Source organism: Schistocerca piceifrons, chromosome 2, assembly GCF_021461385.2.
Source record: "Schistocerca piceifrons isolate TAMUIC-IGC-003096 chromosome 2, iqSchPice1.1, whole genome shotgun sequence".
NCBI lineage: Eukaryota > Metazoa > Arthropoda > Insecta > Orthoptera > Acrididae > Schistocerca > Schistocerca piceifrons.
The window spans coordinates 770,087,472-770,109,492 of NC_060139.1; positions in this window are offsets into that span (position 1 = coordinate 770,087,472).

Genomic DNA, 22,021 nt, shown 5'->3' on the forward strand with positions numbered 1-22,021 from the left:
TAAGTTCTAGGGGACTGATGACCTCAGATGTTAAGTCCCATAGTGCTCAGAGCCATTTGAACCAAAAACATGGGTAAATATAAGATAACTGCGAAGAAACCACGGGTAACAGAAGAAATGCTTCAGTTGATCGATGAGAGAATGAAACACAAAAATGTTCAGAGAAATTCGGGAATACAGAAATATAAGTCGCTGAGGAATGAGATAAACAGGAAGTGCAGGGAAGCTAAGACGAAATGACTGCACGTAAAATGTGAAGAAATCGAAATAGAAACGATTGTCTGAAGGACAGACTCAGCATATAGGAAAATGAAAATAACCTTCCCTAAAATTAAAACAAGGTTGGCATCATTAAGAATGCGACTGGAATTCCGCTGTGAATGCAGAAGAGAGAGCGGATAGGTGGAAAGAGTGCACTGAAGGCCTCTATGACGGGGAAGATTTGATTTATGTGATAGAAGAGGGAAAAAAGAGTCAATTTAGAAGAGATAGGGGATCCAGAATTACAATCAGAACTTAAGATAGCTTTGGAGGACTTAAAATCAAATAAGGCAGAAGGTCAGATAACATTTCACCACAATTCCTAAAATCATTAGGGGAAGTGGCAACGAAACGACTATTCACATTGGTGTGTAGAATGTATGAGTCTGGCGACATACCATCTGACTTTCCGAAAAATATCATCAGCACAATTTCGAAGACTACAAGAGGCGAAAAGTGCGAGAATTATCGCACAATCAGCTTGACAGCTCATGCAACCAAAGTGCTGACAGGAATAATATACAGAAGAATGGAAAAGAAAATTGAGAATGTGTTAGATGACGATAAAAGAAATGGCTCTGAGCACTATGGGACTTAACTTCCGAGGTCATCAGTCCCCTAGAACTTAGAACTACTTAAACCTAACTAACCTAAGGACATCACACACATCCATGCCCGAGGCAGGATTTGAACCTGCGACCGTAGCGGTCGCGCGGTTCCAGACTGTAGTGCCTAGAACCGCTCGGCCACTCCGGCCGGCTTAGATGACGATCAGTTTGGCTTTAGGAAAAGTAAATGCACCAGAGAGGCAATTGTGGCGTTGCGGTTGATAATGGAAGCAAGACTAAAGAAAAACCAAGACACGTTCATAGGATTTGTCGACCTGGAAAAAGCGTTCGACAGTTTAAAATGGTGCAAGATGTTCGAAACTCTGAGGAAAATAGGGATAAGCTACAGGGAGAGACGGATAATATACAATATGTACAAGAGCCAAGAGGGAATAATAAGAGTGCACGACCAAGTACGAAGTTCTCGGATAAAATGGGTGTGAGACAGGGATGTAGATCTTCGCCCCTACTGTTCAACCTGTACACAGAAGAAGCAATGATAGAAATAAAAGAAAGGTTGAAGAGTGGAATTAAAATTCAAGGTGAAGGGATATCAGTGGTACGACTCGCTGATGACATTGCTATCCTGAGTGGAAGTCGAGAAGAATTGGATGATTTGCTGAATGGAATGAACAGTCTAATGAGTACAGGATATGGACTGAGAGTAAATCGAAGACAGATGAAAGTAATGAGAAGTAGCAGAAGTGAAAGCAGCGAGAAACTTAACATGAGGATTGATGGTCACAAGTAGGTGAAGTTAAGTAACTCTGGTACCTAGACAGCAACCTAACCAATGACGGAAGGAGCAAGGAGGACATCAAAAGCAGACTAGCACTGACGAAAAGGTCAAACCTGGCCAAGAGAGGGCTACTAGTATCAGACATAGGTCTTAATTTGTGGATGAAATTCCTGAGAACGTACGTTTGGAGCACAGCATTTAATGGTAATGAAACATGGACTGCGGGAAAACCAGAGCAGAAGAGAATCGAAGCATTTGAGATGTGGTGCTACAGATGAATGTTGAAAATTAGGTGGGCTAATGAGATAAGGGATGTGGAGGTTCTACGCAGAATCGGAGAGGAAAGGAATATGAGAAAAACACTGACAGGGAGAAGGGATAGGATGATAGGTCATCTGTTAAGACATCAGGAAATGAATTCTATGGTACTAGAGGGAGCTGTAGAGGGCAAAAACGTTGAGGAAAACAGAGATTGGAGTACATGCAGCAAATAATTGAGGACGTAGGTTGCGTGTTCTTCTCTGAGATGAAGAGGTTGGCACAGGGAGAGGAATTCGTGGTGGCCACATCAAATCAGTCACAAGACTGATGACAAAAAAAGGGTGACATGTACGCTTGCGGACGAAGCTGCGGGTAAAAATCTCATCCTAAGCCCCTGGATAGATTTCAATCAAACTTGGTAAATATATTACTTTTTGTCTGAAAAGAAACAGAAACACTGTGGGGGTAAGAACCACCTACCTCTCATTGGGTGGAGGCGATAACGTGATGACAGGCACAAAAGGAAACGGAGAAGTAGATGGTCAGACAGAGAGGGGGAGAGGGAGATGGATAGAGAGAGGGCGGAGGAAAAGACGGGCAGAGAGAGGGGCAGGAGGAGAAGGGCAGAAAGTGATAGAGAGGATGGGGAAATGGGGAGGAGGAAATGGACTAATAGAAGAGTGGGATAAATACATATCCAGGCAACGCCGGCTACTCAGCTAGTAGTCGATAAAAGCTATATGTATCTCATTATTAATTTATTTTTTACTTATCAGTATCTTCAAAGTGAATACATTTTCCACTGTTGTTCATGCTAATCTAAATTCAATATGGTCTTCAGTCAAAATTGTTTCAGCTATCGGTTTTAAGCTTAAAGCTGAAGTTCTGCTTACGCTCTATACTTAGGTGTTAAAACGCTTATTCCCCTGTAATTACCATTAAATCTTTTCAATTTCTTACGTTAAAGACTGAGTACACAATAGCTGGTGATCAGATTTCCGATATTCACTGATGCCAGCAGACGTTATCATTTACGGCCCGTATCGTCGCGAGGATGATTCCCCATTGGTTTTTGCTCTACTTATTACTCTCCTTAGCGCGTAACGTGCTCTTAACGCCACCAGGCGGCGTTCAGTCACTCTGAGAGCAGTAGTCAGAATGTTTTGGTTTATTAGTGCATAACACATTAAAAGACCATGTGAACAACCTTATGGTGATTCGAGCACGTAGGAATGCTCACCAACAGTTGTTCTTCCCACGTCCCACTCACGACTGGAACAGGAAAGTGGGGAAGTGACAGCGGTACAAACGTACCCTCTACCACACGCTAGGCTTACAGCTGTAGATGTCTTTCATGAGACACACACAGTTTGGACGCTCTTAACATCGTGTCGCACATTGCTTTCCCCGGCACAGTGTACTCGTAGAAACACGACGTAGCATTGACTGGACAAGTCGTTGGAAGTCTCCTGTAGAGATATTGAGCCATCCTGCATCTATAGCTTCCCATTATTTTGTGCACGAACTAACCTTTCAATTATGTCCCATGAATGTTCGATTGGATTCATATCGAGTGATCTGGGTGGCCAAACAATTCGCTCGAATTGTCCAGAATGTTCTTCAAACCAGTCGCGAACAGTTGTGACCTGGCGACATGGCACCTACTCATCCGTAAAAATTCCACCGGTGTTTTGTTACAAATTGCGCCCAAGTAGCCGACATAACCATTTCTAGTCAATGATTTGTTCAGTTGGATCTCATTTCACCCCACGTAAACACAGCCCCCACCATTGTAGAGCCACCAGCGGCTTGCAGGGTGCCTTGTTGACGACCTGGTGTCATAGCTTCGTGGTGTCTGCGCCACATTCGAAAGCTACCATCAGCTCTTACAAGCTGAAACCGGGACTCATATGATTAGGCCACGGTTTGGAGGCTTTTAAGGATCCAACCGATATGGTTACTTGCCCAGGAGACGCACTGCAGGCGATTTAGCAAAGGCAGTCGCGTCGTTCGTCTGCTACCTTAGCTCATTAGCACCAAATTTCGCCGCAATGTCCTGACGAGTACATTCGTCGCATGTCCCACACTGATTTCTGCGGTTATTTAACGCAGCGTTGCTTGTCTGTTAGTACTGACATCCCGACGCAAACGGTGCTGCTCTCGGTCGTTAAGTGACGGTCGTCGGCCACTGCGTTGTCCGTTGTGAGAGGTAATGCACACTGCATATCTCGGAATACTAACGATTTCCGAAATGAGATATCGCGTGGGTCTAGTTCCAACTACGACTCCTCGTTCGAAGGCTGTCAGTTCCCATTGTGCAACCATAATCACGCCGGAAACCTTTTCATACGAGTCACCCAAGTACAAATGACAGCTCCGCCAATGCGCTGCCCTTTTATCCCTTGTACAAGTGATACCACAAATGGTTCAAATGGCTCTGAGCACTGTGGGACTTAACATCTGAGGTCATCAGTCCCCTAGACTTAGAACTACTTAAACCAAACTAACCTAAGGACATCACACACATCCATGCCCGAGGCAGGATTCGAACCTGCGACCGCAGCAGCATCGCGGTTCCGGACTGAAGCGCCTAGAACCGCTCGGCCACAGCGGCCGGCCGCGATACTACCGCCATTCTATATTTGCATATTGTTGCATATTGCTCTCCCATAGCTTTTGTCACATCAGTGTATAGGAGTTTGAGAAACTGAATTAAGATTTGCACGGTGTAGGCGAGTGTGTATATGAAGCGAGTGCCTCAGAAGCGGCCGCAGTGGGGCGCAGCGAGCCGCCACGGTCTGAGGCGCGCCGCACAGTAGTGTGGAGTTACAGAGCCTGCTACTGCAGGCCAGGAATGCCACGGCCGTCTCTGGTGTGAGCAGCGCTGTTCTACGCCAGCCTCTCCGCCCTGCTACGGCAATTAAGGCGGTTTGCTACATCGAGAGCTATGGAGAAGCTGTGTGCCGCTGAATACAACTAGCCTTTGGGGCTGGTGAGCGCCACTGCATACCGGCTAGCACACTTCGGCTTTCATGATTATTTAGTGAAAATCATCAGCTGAGTTGCACAAACCTAGACTGAGCACACTGGAGCGTAATACCACCCACCAAGCTGTCAGTACATACGCATCTACGTAGCGCGAATGTTGGAAGTGAAACAGTAATCAAATTACGCGTACACCACCATTACTCTACCACGCAAACATACGGGTTACACTCGTCTGGTGTGAGACGTCCCCGGGGGGGGGGGGGGGGGGGGGTCCACGGGGGACCGAACCGCATAATAACCCCGGGTTCGGTGTGGGGCGGCGGAGGGGTGAAGTGGACTGCGGTAGCCGTCGTGGGATTGTGGACCACTACGGCTGCGGCACGAACGGAGCCTCTCCGTCGTTTCTAGACCCCCAGTTAACATAAAATACAATACAATCAAATTACAGCAAACGTCCAGTGCCACGGTACACTGTGAATACAACTAGTTCTTGTACGTGCTCTGCATAGTATCTTACTTTAAAGTCATTGTGGACATCTATTATGCTCCAAATACTTGAACGAAAGGTACCAAAAATCTGTATATGGGTGTACTGTACAATGTCCTCTTGTTGTTGGCGCTCGGGATTAGCCGAGCGGTCTTGTACGTTCTTGTACGTGCTCTGCATAGTATCTTACTTTAAAGTCATTGTGGACATCTATTATGCTCCAAATACTTGAACGAAAGGTACCAAAAAATCTGTATATGGGTGTACTGTACAATGTCCTCTTGTTGTTGGCGCTCGGGATTAGCCGAGCGGTCTAAGGCGCTGCAGTCACGGACTGTGTGGCTGGTTCAAATGGTTCAAATGGCTCTGAACACTATGGGACTCAACATCTGAGGTCATCAGTCCCATAGCGCTTAGAACTACTTAAACCTAACTAACCTAAGGACATCACACACATCCACGCCCGAGGCAGGATTTGAACCTGCGACCGTAGCAGTCGCGCGGTTCTGGACTGAAGTGCCTAGAACCGCTTGGTGTGTGGCTGGTCCCGGTGGAGGTTCGAGTCCTCCCTCGAACATGGGTGTGTGTGTTTGTCCTTAGGATAATTTAGGTTAAGTAGTGTGTAAGCTTAGGGACTGATGACCTTAGCAGTCAAGTCCCATAAGATTTCACACACATTTGAACATTTTTGTTGTTGTTGTTGTTGTGATCTCCAGTGCGAAGACAGGTTTTATGCAACTCTCCACGCTGCACTATCTTGTGCAAGCGTCTTCATCTCCGATTAATTATGCAACCAACAAACAAAACACAAGAACGAAGCCAAAATTTAGCGCTCATAGTGGAGTACAGTGTGACACAAATTGAAACGTGGAGAGAAACGTAGTCCAACGTTACAATCACGAGTATTACATCCTCGGAATGATTTCCTGATGCACATACAGTAAAATCCTTCATAACGACACAGCCTGCGAAAGTAATATGTTAAATATGTGACTTGACCCGAGAACAAGTATTTCGTTTTCGTCATCTGTAGACTGTCAAGCCTCTTCATCTCCAAATAACTACTGCAACCTACATTATTCTGAATCTCCTTACTGAATTCATCTCTATGATTTTTACCCCTCACACTTCCATCCAATGCTAAATTGGTCATCCCTTGATGTCTCAGAGTATGTCCTACCAACCGATCCCTTCTTCTAGTCCGGTTGTGCCACAAATTTCTTTGCTGCCCAATTTATTTAGTACCTCCTCATTAGTTACGTGATCTACCCATCTAATCTTCAGCGTTCTTCTGTAGCACAACATTTCAAAACCTACTCTCGTCTTGTCTAAACCGTTTATCGCCCAACTTTCACTTCCACACATTATTTCCAACTCTTTTGGCTATAAGACCCTATCTTTCGACATAATCTCCGTTAAATTCGACGGCCTTACGCTACCTTACTGGGAGATCGGCATGCTACCACTCTATAGGTCGACATCGGAGCCACCGTCTTGCAGCATCAATAACCTCCCCATCACCCATGTACTGGTTCTCGTGGATTGCATACTTCATTGGGCCGAACAGACGGAAGTCGACAGGTGCGAGATCTGTGCTGTAGGGTGGATGAGGATGAACAGTCCAATGAAGTTTTGTGAGCTATGTCAGGCACGCAAACTTGTGCGAGGTCTTGCGTTGTCATGGAAAAGTACGTTTGCATTATATGACCACGAACACACTAAAGTTCCTACAATTTCCTGAGAGTAACACAAAACGCTTGCGACTCAGTCGTTGCTCCATGAGAGAGAACATCAAACAGAATAACATGTCAGTGTCCCAGAACACCGTCGCCATGACTTTATCGACTGGGGGTGTGTATTTTAACTTTTTCTTCGGAGGAGAAGTGATGGCTCGCCACTCCATCCATTGCCGTTTTCTCTCCAGTTCGAAGTGATGAACCAATGTTTCATCGTCTGTTATGATGTTCGGCAAAGAACTGTCACGATCTCAGCCTCGTAACGCCCAGACAGTTCCTCAAGATGGTTCTTCGTTGCGGTTTATAGTGAGGAACCCAGCGGGCACACACCATTTCAGAATCCGGACGGTGGACGAGTGCATCAGCGCTACCAACAGAGACGTCCAATCGTGCAGCGCGGTGTTTGACTGTGATTTGTCGATCAACTCGAATGAGAGTGACCGCACGTTCCAACACTGCAGGAATCACAGTTGTGTGCGGCCGGTCGGCACGCGAGAGGTTAGACAGGTTTGCGCGACCTTGTCGCGATGATGACAGACGCCTTGCGCAACGACTCACCGTGCTTTTGATCACTGCCAAGTCTTCGTAGACCTTCTGCAAACTCGTACGAACATCTGCGATGCTCTGGTTTTCCACCAAAAGAAAATCACAGCTCTCTGCTTGGAACGCACCTCCGTTACAGACGCCATGTTGAAGGGTGCCGGAACTGCATGATACTGTAGGGGCTGAACCGGGAATATTCTACGATGTCCCACAACAAATTCCGCATTTTTTCAACCGAAACTGGCCAGCAAAAAGTGTTCCATTACTTCAAAAAATTTTCAATTGTGCGTGAATTCCTAAGGGACCAAACTACTGAGGTCATCGGTCCCTAGATTTACACACTGCTTAAACTAACTTAACTTATGCTAAGAACAACACACACACCCATTCCCGAGGGAGGACTCGAACCTCCGGCGGGACGGGTCGCGCAGTCGGTGACATGGCGCCTCAAACCGCACGACCACTCCGCGTGGCGTTACATTACTTACTGAACGCCCCTCTTACATGGTGAACCCGAACTCGACCAGGCTGTTCTGAATAATTTGGTACAAGTGACCCGTCGTCTCCAATGGTTCGTCACAGAGTAATACACTACTGGCCATTAAAATTGCTACACCACGAGGATGACGTGCTACAGACGTGAAATTTAACCGACAGGAAGAAGATGCTGTGATATGCAAAAGATTAGATTTTCAGAGCATTCACACAAGGTTGGCGCCGGTGGCGACACCTACAACGTGCTGACATGAGGAAAGTTTCCAACCGATTTCTCATACACAAACAGTAGTTAACCGGCGTTGCCTGGTGAAACGTTGTTGTGAAGCCTCGTGTACATCTACATCTACATCTACATCTATACTCCGCGAGCCACCTTACGGTGTGTGGCGGAGGGTACTTATTGTACCACTATCTGATCCCCCCTTCCCTGTTCCATTCACGAATTGTGCGTGGGAAGAACGACTGCTTGTAAGTCTCCGTATTTGCTCTAATTTCTCGGATCTTTTCGTTGTGATCATTACGCGAGATATATGTGGGCGGTAGTAATATGTTGCCCATCTCTTCCCGGAATGTGCTCTCTCGTAATTTCGATAATAAACCTCTCCGTATTGCGTAACGCCTTTCTTGAAGTGTCCGCCACTGGAGCTTGTTGAGCATCTCCGTAACGCTCTCGCGCTGACTAAATGTCCCCATGACGAATCGCGCTGCTTTTCGCTGGATCATGTCTATCTCTTCTATTAATCCAACCTGGTAAGCGTCCCATACTGATGAGCAATACTCAAGAATCGGACGAACAAGCGTTTTGTAAGCTACTTCTTTCGTCGATGAGTCACATTTTCTTAGAATTCTTCCTATGAATCTCAACCTGGCGCCTGCTTTTCCCACTATTTGTTTTATGTGATCATTCCACTTCAGATCGCTCCGGATAGTAACTCCTAAGTATTTTACGGTCGTTACCGCTTCCAATGATTTACCACCTATGGCATAATCGTACTGGAATGGATTTCTGCCCCTATGTATGCGCATTACATTACATTTATCTACGTTTAGGGAAAGCTGCCAGCTGTCGCACCATGCATTAATCCTCTGCAGGTCTTCCTGGAGTACGTACGAGTCTTCTGATGTTGCTACTTTCTTGTAGACAACCGTGTCATCTGCAAATAGCCTCACGGAGCTACCGATGTTGTCAACTAAGTCATTTATGTATATTGTAAACAATAAAGGTCCTATCACGCTTCCTTGCGGTACTCCCGAAATTACCTCTACATCTGCAGATTTTGAACCGTTAAGAATGACATATTGTGTTCTTTCTTCTAGGAAATCCTGAATCCAATCACAAACCTGGTCCGATATTCCGTAAGCTCGTATTTTTTTCACTAAACGTAAGTGCGGAACCGTATCAAATGCCTTCCTGAAGTCCAGGAATACGGCATCAATCTGCTCGCCAGTGTCTACGGCACTGTGAATTTCTTGGGCAAATAGGGCGAGCTGAGTTTCACATGATCTCTGTTTGCGGAATCCATGTTGGTTATGATGAAGGAGATTTGTATTATCTAAGAACGTCATAATACGAGAACACAAAACATGTTCCATTATTCTACAACAGATTGACGTAAGCGAAATAGGCCTATAATTATTCGCATCTGATTTATGACCCTTCTTGAAAATGGGAACGACCTGCGCTTTCTTCCAGTCGCTAGGTACTTTACGTTCTTCCAGCGATCTACGATAAATTGCTGATAGAAAGAGGGCAAGTTCTTTAGCATAATCACTGTAGAATCTTAAGGGTATCTCGTCTGGTCCGGATGCTTTTCCGCTACTAAGTGATAGCAGTTGTTTTTCAATTCCGATATCGTTTATTTCAATATTTTCCATTTTGGCGTCCGTGCGACGGCTGAAGTCAGGGACCGTGTTACGATTTTCCGCAGTGAAACAGTTTCGGAACACTGAATTCAGTATTTCTGCCTTTCTTCGGTCGTCCTCTGTTTCGGTGCCATCGTGGTCAACGAGTGGCTGAATAGGGGATTTAGATCCGCTTACCGATTTTACATATGACCAAAACTTTTTAGGGTTCTTGTTTAGATTGTTTGCCAATGTTTTATGTTCGAATTCGTTGAATGCTTCTCTCATTGCTCTCTTTACGCTCTTTTTCGCTTCGTTCAGCTTTTCCTTATCAGCTATGATTCGACTACTCTTAAACCTATGATGAAGCTTTCTTTGTTTCCGTAGTACCTTTCGTACATTATTGTTATACCACGGTGGATCTTTCCCCTCGCTTTGGACCTTAGTCGGTACGAACTTATCTAAGGCGTACTGGACGATGTTTCTGAATTTTTTCCATTTTTGTTCCACATCCTCTTCCTCAGAAATGAACGTTTGATGGTGGTCACTCAGATATTCTGCAAGGAGGAGAAATGCGTACCACCACGTTTCCGACTTTGAGAAAGGTCGGATTTAGCCTATCGCGATTGCGGTTTATCGTATCGAGACATTGCTGCTCCCGTTGGTCGAGGTCCAATGACTGTTAGCAGAATATGGAATCGGTGGGTTCAGGAGGGTAATACGGAACGTCGTGCTGGATCCCAACGGCCTCGTATCACTAGCAGTCGAGATGACAGGCATCTTATCCGCATGGCTGTAACGGATCGTGCAGCCACGTGTCGATCCTTGAGTCAACAGATGGGGACGTTTGCAAGACAACAACCATCTGCACGAACAGTTCGACGATGTTTGCAGCAGCATGGACTAACAGCTCGGAGACCGTGGCTGCGGTTACCGTTGGCTCTGCATCACAGACAGAAGCGCCGCGATGGTGTACTCAACGACGAACCTGGGTGCACGAATGGCAAAACGTCATTTTTTTTCGGATGAATTCAGGTTCTGTTTACAGCATCATGATGGTCGCATCCGTGTTTGGCGACATCGCGGTGAACGCACATTGGAAGCGTGTATTCGTCATCGCCATACTGGCGTATCACCCGGCGTGATGGTATGGGGTGCCATTGGTTATACATCTCGGTCACCTCTTGTTCGCATTGAACAGTGGACGTTACACTTCAGATGTATTAGGACCCATGGCTCTACCATTCATTCTATTTCAGCATGATAATGCGCGACCGCATGTTGCAGGTCCTGTACGGGCCGTTCTGGATACAGAAAATGTTCGACTGCTGCCCTGGCCAGCACATTCTTCAGATCTCTCACCAACTGAAAACGTCTGGTCAATGGTGGCCGAGCAACTGGCTCGTCACAATACGCCAGTCACTACTCTTGATGAACTGTGGTATCGTGTCGAAGCTGCATGGGCAGCTGTATCTGTACACGCCATCCAAGCTCTGTTTGACTCAATGGCCAGGTGTATCAAGGCCGTTATTACGACCAGAGGTGGTTGTTCTGGGTACTGATTTCTCAGGATCTATGCACCCAAATTGCGTGAAAATGTAATCACATGTCAGTTGTAGTATAATATATTTATCCAATGAATACCCGTTTTTCATCTGCATTTCTTCTTGGTGTAGAAATCTGAATGGCCAGTAGTGTAATATGATTGGTTTATTCGAGTTGTAAACCGAATTATCTCTTTACTATCATTTGGATCAGTCGTTCAGTGACACTGAACGACTGATTTATGACGTCATATTTGTTTCCTTTTTTTGCCCTCCAAATCCTTCTTCATTCTTGCTCTCTGCTGTTCTTTTCTACCTTCTGTCCATGTCCATTATCTCTTCTTTTGTGTATTTTCTGAAAACTTTTGAGTTGTCGTACCTTTTCTCTGAATTCGTTTCTGTTTCCTTTGTGTTTATCTATTATTCCCAACTCCTGTAGATCTTTCACTTCTATAAACCATGAAATATAGGTTTTTGGATTTTTGTCAAAAATGCTGAGCGTTTGTTTTATCATCCACTTGTTATATTTTCTCTTTAAATGGTCATAAACTGTAATTCTCTGCTTTCTCATTGTATCTTCTATACTCTTAGTTTTTTCATACATCTCCTCGCTGCGTCTGAGTTTCTAAGTCCCATTGTTCATATTTTGGATCTAATATTTCTCGAATTCTTCTTTTTTCCTTCTTTTTCAGATTACCGTTTGGCTGTGTTTATGGCGAGGCGTTCTGAGGCACAGAAACATCCAGTTTTAACCGCCGTATTTTGTGATAATAAATAAGACTCTTTTATTGTAGGTGACCTTGTTAAGTGGAATGCCATTTCTATTTTTCTGGCTCTGTTTACGTCAGGTACTTTGTCCAGAGCATTTGGCTGGATTATTTCTCCCAGTTATCTAAATTCTGAAATGTTTTTTATTTTCCATATTTTGATTCCTTATACTTTGGTGCACATTTAAAGTTCTTCATGTATACGGTTTTCGGAAACGAAATTCGTATTACAGTTTTTTTCTGCTACCTCTTGGAGAATGTTTTCTCTTCCGTCGTTTCTTGTAGGTTGCCTGCTTAAGATAGCTAAATCATTAACAAAAGCTAAACAGTTTCAAGATTCTCTCTCTTCCTTCCAAGTTTCACTTTATTTATTTCCTCTTCCTCTGATCTTATTGTCCATCCCGTATTACTTTTTCGAAACGCAACTGGAAAGCAATAGAGGAAGACCGTCCCCCACTCTCAAGCCTGTTTTAATTTTGAAATGTTTTGATTGTTCTATGAAACAGAAAATGGGGAAAGAAAGGCAAGGGATGGGTGGGAAATGTGACTTCCAACCGCACAGGATACAGTTGTAATGCAAGGTCGAAAGTTGAAATTTTGTGACTGGTTGCCTTGACAACTTTTTTTCCAAAACATTTTCTTAAGCGTTGTTTGAATCTTTGTGAACCACCAGAACAACACATAAATTTTGTTATTAGAAATAAATAAAATTCAACAATGTTATGTTATAAAATGAAATATTAACTAGGATAAATTAGAAGACCTTGGGCTGCACAAATTATTTTTTCCAGTCATGACAATCTTGTGTATTCTCATATTTTAGGAAAAAACCTAAACGTGGGGAGATGTTGTACATAGTTTGTGATCTTTACTGCTCATCCTTTCTTTTACGTGATTAGCAAATGACTAAAATGGCAGAGCACATGAAGAAGAAAAACAAATAAGGCTGCAGATGCAAAACCATCCACGAATAAACATGTGTAAAGGAAAATATTTAGAAGATGAAAAGAAAAAAGGAAAGGGGAAATTGAAGAAACTAGAAAGACTAGTGGCACCATGCAATTTCTGCTGTTACTGCTTCTCTGATGACAACACAATACTCCCCGTGTCCTTTTATACTGGGGGGTCAGCCTGTCGTCAAATGGTCAATTCCGCAATACAAGGGGGTGTCCATATACTTTTGGTTAGATACTGTATATCGGTGTACAAGGTTAATGGTTTGTGCGCTTCAAGGTAAGTAGGGTAATGGAATATCAGGAAATAAAGTGAACGTACGTGGTTGGTGCATCAGTCACGATAGGAGGTAAGACTTATTTAAACTTTCCGTCACAGATGGTACAGCGGTAACGCAGCTGAATAATGGGAGGAACAATGTACTTACCTCAGACCCCAGTTAAATATTAATTTTTTATTGTAATGAAAAGTTTGAAGATCATTCAGTTGCAATTTGATGCAAATTAATTGTTGCTGCTGAAAAATGGTTCAAATGGCTCTGAGCGCTATGGGACTTAACATCTGTGGTCATCAGTCCCCTAGAACCTAGAACTACTTAAATCTAACTAACCTAAGGACATCACACACATCCATGCCCGAGGCAGCATTCGAACCTGCGACCGTAGCGATCACGAGGTTCCAGACTGAAGCGCCTAGAACCGCACGGCCACACCGGCCGGCCTTGCTGTCGAGTTAAGACTTCTTACGATTTCCTGTTCTGACACCCATTATGATAAAGTTTTGACGTAAAAATTTTCCTGCCTTTGCAGCCGTGTGTTAAAGGCCTACTTGAAACTTCACATGTTTCGTCATCGTTGGCAGTAGATGCAAGATTAAACGCTCTGAGTAAGAAACATTGCAGGCTCTGCAAGTAACGGATAACAGACGTAGTAAAAAGCTTCATTTGCCTGAACCCATTCCGAGCAGATGGTGTTTACCACTCAGTCCTATGTATGAAACGGTCATAAATTAAACGTCTAAACGTGTTTTGATGTACTAGCACTGAAAATAACATAAAAGAACCAGTGCAGTGTTTAATGTAAAATTACGCCCCGTTTTTTCCTTCGCCTTTTCCACAAGTGTAGATACATTGCTGTATAATATCGCATGATATTGTGGAGAACGTGTGCGTAAAATTTTGTTTTAACGTCAATTACACCAGGAACGTCTTTCTTGGAGGTTCACCGACAAGGAACGGATCAACCTGGTCTTCCTGAAGGAGCATGTGTGACAGTCTCCTTGAGTCGATACGAAAGTCACTGAAAAACAAAATCAGACGACCGAATTAGGATTTGAACATCACTGCGTAAAATTACTGAGGTTTATGCAGACAAATGCATTTGCAAGAGAATATAGTGTGGGAAAAAAGAGCATGAAACATAATAAATCGGGACATAAGTTATACTGAGGGATACTCGGAAGTACACAAGAATATGGTGACTCCATTCCTAAATACATTGAGGTTAAAGTCCCGAGCGCTAAAGTTCTGTAAAAATTTGAGTTGTTACAGTTTGGCTTGGGTGAACTACGGCTATAAGGGCCCTAAAATAAACGTTCCCTGGATAATTTTATCTACCAATATAGAAATCATAACGGACGCACTAGAACCTAGACTACGCATCTGACTACAATATTTTCAGTAATGTTCCGCCACTCCGGACACAGACAACAACCGAAGAGTACTAAATAGCAAAAAATGGAATGTAATATAGTCTCAGGTCACGCAACACTTAAAAGAACTGCACGCTATCTCACTTTCACTTCAGTTTCATTTTCTACAGGAACTGACTGACTAGTGAGAACATTTCAGCCACTGTACCAGGTAATAATAACTTCGTAACAATCTCTCAAAGCTGTTTATGTTAATTTTAATGTCCCAGCATAGGCGCAACTACAAACACGTCAATACAAAATGGATATAAGCAATGACTGGCTCATCATTTCATTACTTTCTGGTTTCTGCTCGACAAAAGCGGATTGTGGATTCCTTGCCTTTTGGACTACTGTTCTGCGCGTAATAAATACAATTAATAATAAAAGTATTTTTTCCCATCTGTCGCTCTTCTCCATCGCTCAGCGACAGTTAGAAACGAACTTTTTTCTTACCTTATATATGAAGTTAATATTTTAGTTGATTGGGGATACAAATGCGTGATAGTTTTCTAGAAAGGAAAGCAAAGCAAGAGCAGAGACTGTCAGCTCTGAAACGGGTAATTTGTGTACGTGTAATCAAGAGGCTACGTGGACGATACAAACGATGGTGCACTGAACTGGACGATAAATTGCGTACGTTAACAGTTTCCGGCATTGTGAGGAACAATTCTGGTTCTCTTCAGGACATCTAAAACTACGAAATTTGAATATTACTGGAATTATAATATGGAGTATTACTTTCAAGATAAATAATTACGAAATATCAACATTTGTGGCAATGACTGTAAGCTTACCTTGCTTGTAAATATTTTGAGGTTACCATGCAGAAGAAGGTAAAGACCTCTGATACAAAATTTCATGTTAACTGGGTGTGAATCATAAAAGAACCGTTCTCTAGTTTCCAGTAGTTGCTTCGTTCTCCATCCTTATCCAGCTGAATTAGTTCTCCCTTTGTAATGACAACGGTGCCAACACGACAACAAATCGTAACCTAGCTTCCGTCGTGCCTCTGATCTACGTCAGTCAACTGCATCATGGGCGTAAGCCAGTACCCAGTCGTAGAAATATGCACTAGCAATAGTGATCGAAATGGATGTCAACTACTGAGTAGTAAGTGTCAGTGCACCAATTGAGGCATTAACCAACAGCTCCATTCTGCAGCATCTTTTTATAGCGTCTCTCTATGTGCGGGACGCGTCACATACTTTGTTCTGACAGGCTTTTAGGCAGAATATATTAAGCATTTAAGGGGTCCTTTTTATTTAACTTAAGCCGGTCCATTTGAAGTTGGCAGTCGTGTACGCTGTTCACTGAATAGCTAAAACTTAATCAGGTGCTTAATATCGTGGTGGCACACCTTACGAGTGCGATATAGCAGCAATTCTGCCTGCCACGCATTCGATAAGTCTTTAGTAGGTCTCTGGATGTATGACGAGTCATATGCCTATGCACAGCTCACGCAGTTCCAGTAAAACACGGATCGATGGTTTGTGGGAGCGGGAGACGGAACGCAATTTTATGCCTATTCTGCCAATGCTATTTTACCCTTTGAATAGGTACACTTTTCAAAAGAACTGTAAGTGATAAAACAATGAAATTTTTACTGCATATATATAAAATACATGCCTAAATTTACAAGTAAAATGAACATAATACCTCTTAAGGTTTTGAAGAAAAAAAATTATTCTTTCACTAGTAAAATTTAACTCTTTTGTACATTAATTATTAAAAAACAGTTTCTGATTTTTTGGTGGTTCTCAATTTACTTGTAACAACTTATTGCCATCTGCAGTACAGATTGGCGAAATTTCATGTTTCTAACCACATTAGTTTATTAAATAATGGTACCTGAAAGTCAGAAAAATGTAGTTTTGAGAAAAATCCATTTAAAGTTTAATATTGCAATTCTAGTATAGTTATTGATGAGAATTACTTACCACTAATATTTTTCTGCTCCATACTGAGCATCATCTGAATCATACTGATCTTCTTTTCTTCTCTTGATCCCTCTTTTTTTCCGTCTGGCTTCTTGTGCATTTCAAACTAGCAATATCTGATTTGCGGATTCTCTCTTTATCTATTCGCACCAAGGATTTTGCAGTATTTCCACTAAATTTTGTGCCCTATAATTCCAAAACATCCAATTTTCTTATTATACCATCATTGAAGCATAAAATAGCATCATAAACACCAAATTTGAGGGTTGTAAGCTGAACGAATACAGTTTTCGGCAACCCGTCCCAAATGACAGAATTCACACATTCATTTAAATTTTGGGTTTTCCCATGAAGACAGTTCTTCTACAAGGTATCTTTACAAAGATCTCTAAATATGAGTATAATTTCGTTCATTACTGATGCAGGCAAAGAATGTTTGTGGTGATATCTGGCACTGTCAGGATCATTCGAGCAAAGACCGTGCGCCAGGGAAACCATCAAATCTCACGAAAAAATTGTCGTATCTATATAAAACAAAAACTGTTTGACGCAGGAAAGACCAGGCATTTCAAATATGCTAAAATCTAAAAATCGAATTTTTGAAGCCCACTTGCCTTCCGACTCCTCTTAATCGCGTGTTGGCACACTTTTGGAGCGCGATACAGCAGCAGTTCTGCCTGCCACGTATTCGACAAGTCTTTACTATGTCTCATGACGCGTCACATGCCTAGACACAGGTCACGCAGTTCCACTAAAATACGGCGCGTTGCTTTGTGGGAGCGAAACTGTCTCCCGATTGCGTCCCAGGTTAGGCGAATTTTCTTGTCAAGACGTCACTACCCTGCATCTCAAACAACTAGAGCACTATTATGCCCTTGTGATACGGTCAGTAATCCAGCTGAAAGATGCCATCAGAGTTGGGGAAAACATCAAATATGAAGGGATGTAGGTGTACCGCAATAATGTTCACATAGTCCGCAGCTATCTGTTACAAAAGGTCTGATGCAAGTTCGGTGAATGCCCTCCATAGCGTAATATTGCCTCCCCTCCTCCCCCCTCCCGCCGCCCCCATCTACACTGGCCTACGTCCGTGGTGGGGTGTGTGTTCCGAGCAGCCGTCACATGCAAGAGCATACGAGGGAAAAACGTGAAAAGACGATACAGAAAAGAAGAATCACTTCATATAACATACGTGTGAAAGCTCAGTGATCTCTGCACAGCGCACAAAAAAATTACAAGGCATGTTCGGGAAACCATTGTACCAAGAACAGCGGTTTTTTTGTTTTTTGAGGGTTGGCAAAACTTTGTAGCAGAGGGGGACCAGAACGAATATAGCAGGAACACTGTTGTGCGTAAACTCACGTTCTAGTGCCCAGTTGCGTGAAAGATGCCGGTAAGAAATCCCGCCAGGTGCGAGCCACGTGCTGTGATGCGCTTCCAACTCGCGGAAAAAATAGCAGCTACTGAATTTTTTTCGGGAATCAAAACGGTTTACGGCGAAGGTTTTACGAACAGAAAGGGTGTTTAAGTGGTATAAGGAGTTTAATGGAGCCAGAACAAATGTTCATGATAAACAGCGGAGTGAAGACCTTCCATTTTGGCTGATGAGCTGGTGCAAGAAGTCGCGGAAACTGTTCGTGAAGACCACCGAGTGACAATGGATGAAATATCTGTGATGTTTCCACAACTCTCTACAATTCTCTCATACGAGACACTCACAGAAACTCTGCAATACCAAAACGGCTGAGAGAGCAGCGCGAGGAAAATCGGGTCAAGAGCGTCCGCGGGTTTCTTGAGCGACTTTAATTGGAACGTAGGGATTTTCTGAGCTCTATTGTGACTGCAGACGAAAGGTGGGTGGCTCATTACACGCCTGAAACAAACACAGCCGTCACAGCGGCGTCACACCAGTTCCCTACCTGTCAAAAAATTCAAAGCAATTTCGGGCAAAAAAAAAAAAAAAAATTATTTGCCTCATTGGTTTGGGACCGGAAAGGCATCATTTTGGTCTTATTTATGCCTCAGGGGGAGACCATCAAAGCATAACGGTATTATGGGACCCCCTTTTTCTTTGAGTCATCAGTCTTTGGACCCCCTTTTTCTTTGAGTCATCAGTCTTTTGACTGCTTTGCTGCTGCGCGCCACGAGTTCCTCTCCTGTGCCAACCTCTTCACCTTTTGCAACCTACTTCCTGAGTTATTTGCTGGATGTATTCCAATCTCTGTTTTCCCCTCAAAATCTCAAAAGCAGAATTCGAAACAAAAGGAAGGGAGTGCTGACAAGAGAAGTATGCTTGTTGCACAGCCTGAGCCACCAAGGACTCATTTGGTTGGGTTGTTTTGAACCCCTCCTCCCCCCTCCCCCCAACCCCCACCGGCCCCGTATTCCCCTGACTTGGCTTTTTCAGATTATTATCTTTTCACTTCCCTGAAGGCACACACGAGTGGAACGAAATCTTCAACCTACGAGAGCAGGAGCAGAAAGAGGTGCTGAAGTTGGGGAAGGAGATGGCAGGAGAGTTCTTCAAGAAGGGCATAAATAATCTTATGCCATGATTATCAACAATATCAGTATTTTTTTCAAAGACACTTTTGTTAAATAAGTAAAGAAGTCTAGAACACTTACTTTCCGAACATGCCTCGTAGTAACCCTAGACACAACGTGCTAATACCGTGTACCACTGACTGTTACTACGATAACGATCTCTGTTCGACGAGGAACAGAATCTACAAGTATCTTCAGGTATGCCACATCCAGCTCAAGGCACTCATTGCTGACTGGGCCCCGCAGCGGTACCTACCAGTTGATTGCCACGTTTCACCTACTCCACTGTGGAATTAAGGTCAGGTAACGTAGCGGACCAGTCGATGATGAAACGGGATGGCTGAATGATCACGAAATCAGCAATGTACACTTAGAGGCGTATGAACACTGCTGTTGTCACATTACAACATGGAAGTGTTCCACACGGTTTTCTTCAAGAAGATATATAAAAAAGGGCAACACTTGGTCACCGAGAATGCTCAAATAAACATCCCGATTCATGAATGAGATTTTCACTCTGCAGCGGAGCGTGCGCTGATATGGAACTTCCTGGCGGATTAAAACTGTGTGCTGGACAGGGACTCGAACTCGGGACTTTGCCTTTCGCGGGCAAGTGGACCGAGACTCGAACTTGGGATCTTTGCCTTTCGCGGGCAAGTTCTCTACCACTTGCCCACGAAAGGCAAAGTCCCGAGTTCGAGTCTCGGTCCGGCACACAGTTTTAATCTGCCAGGAAGTTTCATCCTGATTCATGTTCACTGTAACCAGAAAGCTGGCCAAAGTCATGTTAGGGAAACCGCATCATAACATCATAGACCCAGCTTTTCGTCTGAATCAACATCCACACTCTGCATCTTAAACATCTAATTGCGATAACCTTACGTCATTTTTATAAGAGGCAAAACCGTGACTCAGCGAATTAAACGACATGCTTCCACTCAACTACTCGGCAGTTTCCGTGTGGTGTGGCCCATTTGAAAACTGCAGCTATTTTTGTCGCTATGAGAAATGGTCTTTTGCTAGGTATCTGACTGCGAACGTCCTTTGCATACGGCTTCGTTAGCGGTGTTCGCTCGGAAACTGATTGCAGTGGACCTGCGTTCACTGACAGAGAAAATTCTTGTTGGCTTTAAAATCAACTCTCATTGTCAAAGCGTGACACTCGTTTCCTGTCCCTGTCGGTTAGCATGCTTTTACCACTACTGTTCTCACACAGTCTTACATGGCTGCTAGTGGTACACTATTAATTGTGCAATATTACTTGACTAAGCACACAGGAAAAGTCAAAACACCCTTAGGTGTAATTAAAAGCAAGGATGGTAACATTAAGAGCGCAACGGGAATTCCACTGTTAAATGCAAGAGAGGGCGGACAGGTGGAAAGAGTACACTCAAGGCCTCTATGGGGTGAGGGGGATTTGCCTGTTGTAATAGAAGAAACAGGAGTCGATTTGGAAGAGATAGAGGCTCCAGTATTAGAACCAGAATTTAAGAGAGCTTTGGAATATTTAACATCAAATAAGGCAGAAGGGATAGATAACATTGCATCAGAATTTCTGAAATCACTGGGAGAAATGGCAATAAAACGTCTATTCACGTTGATGTGTGGAATGTATGAGTCTGACTTTCGGAAAAATATCATACTCACAATTCCGAAGACTGCAAGAGCTGACAAGCGCTAAATTATCACACAAACAGCTTAACAGCTCATCCAGCCAAGTTGCTTATAAGAATAATATTCAGAGGAATGGAAAAAAATTGAGGACGTGTTAGATGACGATCAGCTTGGCTTTAGAAAAGGTAAAGGCGCCAGAGAGAATATTCTGACGGTGCGGTTTATAGTAGAACAAATAAAAATCAGACACGTTGAAAGTGAACTCTGTGGGGAATATATAAATGATTGACAATGATGTAAAATTTACTAACAACATTTATTTTACTAACCCAGACATAAATTATGCTAAACAAGTTATTGATTGAATATGGGAAACAACTAACAGGTAGTTTAAGAGTACAATGGACAATGATCCCGGATAGCAGAAGTGATTCAAGTACTCTGTCCCTAAAAATGTGGATAACGCAATCTGAATTGATCTGACGCTGAGCAGACTTTGATTGATTAAATCGACTGCAGTTTCACTACATAGGTGCAGCTGAGAGCAAGTGGTGATTGAGATTTGTACTCCCTGAGAATGCTGGAGGGGCAGTACGTTACCCTGTTTGCTTCATGCGGTGATGTAACTTGCAGCTGGCGAGATGTGTGCGATGAAGGTGAGACGTGAGGTGGCACCTGTGAATCGATTGCGGCCACGAAAGAAATGCAAAAATCTCACGGTCTAGCTATCAGGCATACGGATAGAAATTTACTCTCTATCAGAGCCCTGAAATCACAGTAGATTTCAGTGTGTGACACACCCATTTGCTGGTCATACAAAGGACCAATTTGGCTCACTTATACAAACGAGCCTGCAAGGATACCAAACATCAAGACTGGTAAACCAAAAACGAATAAGTGTGTCCTCAGCAAACAAGTAGTTCAAGATGTCTGAAGTCACACTGTCAGCACAGTAAGAACTTCAGCACAGGCTCCCCAGCCTAAACTTCTCGCAAATGAAGTCAGT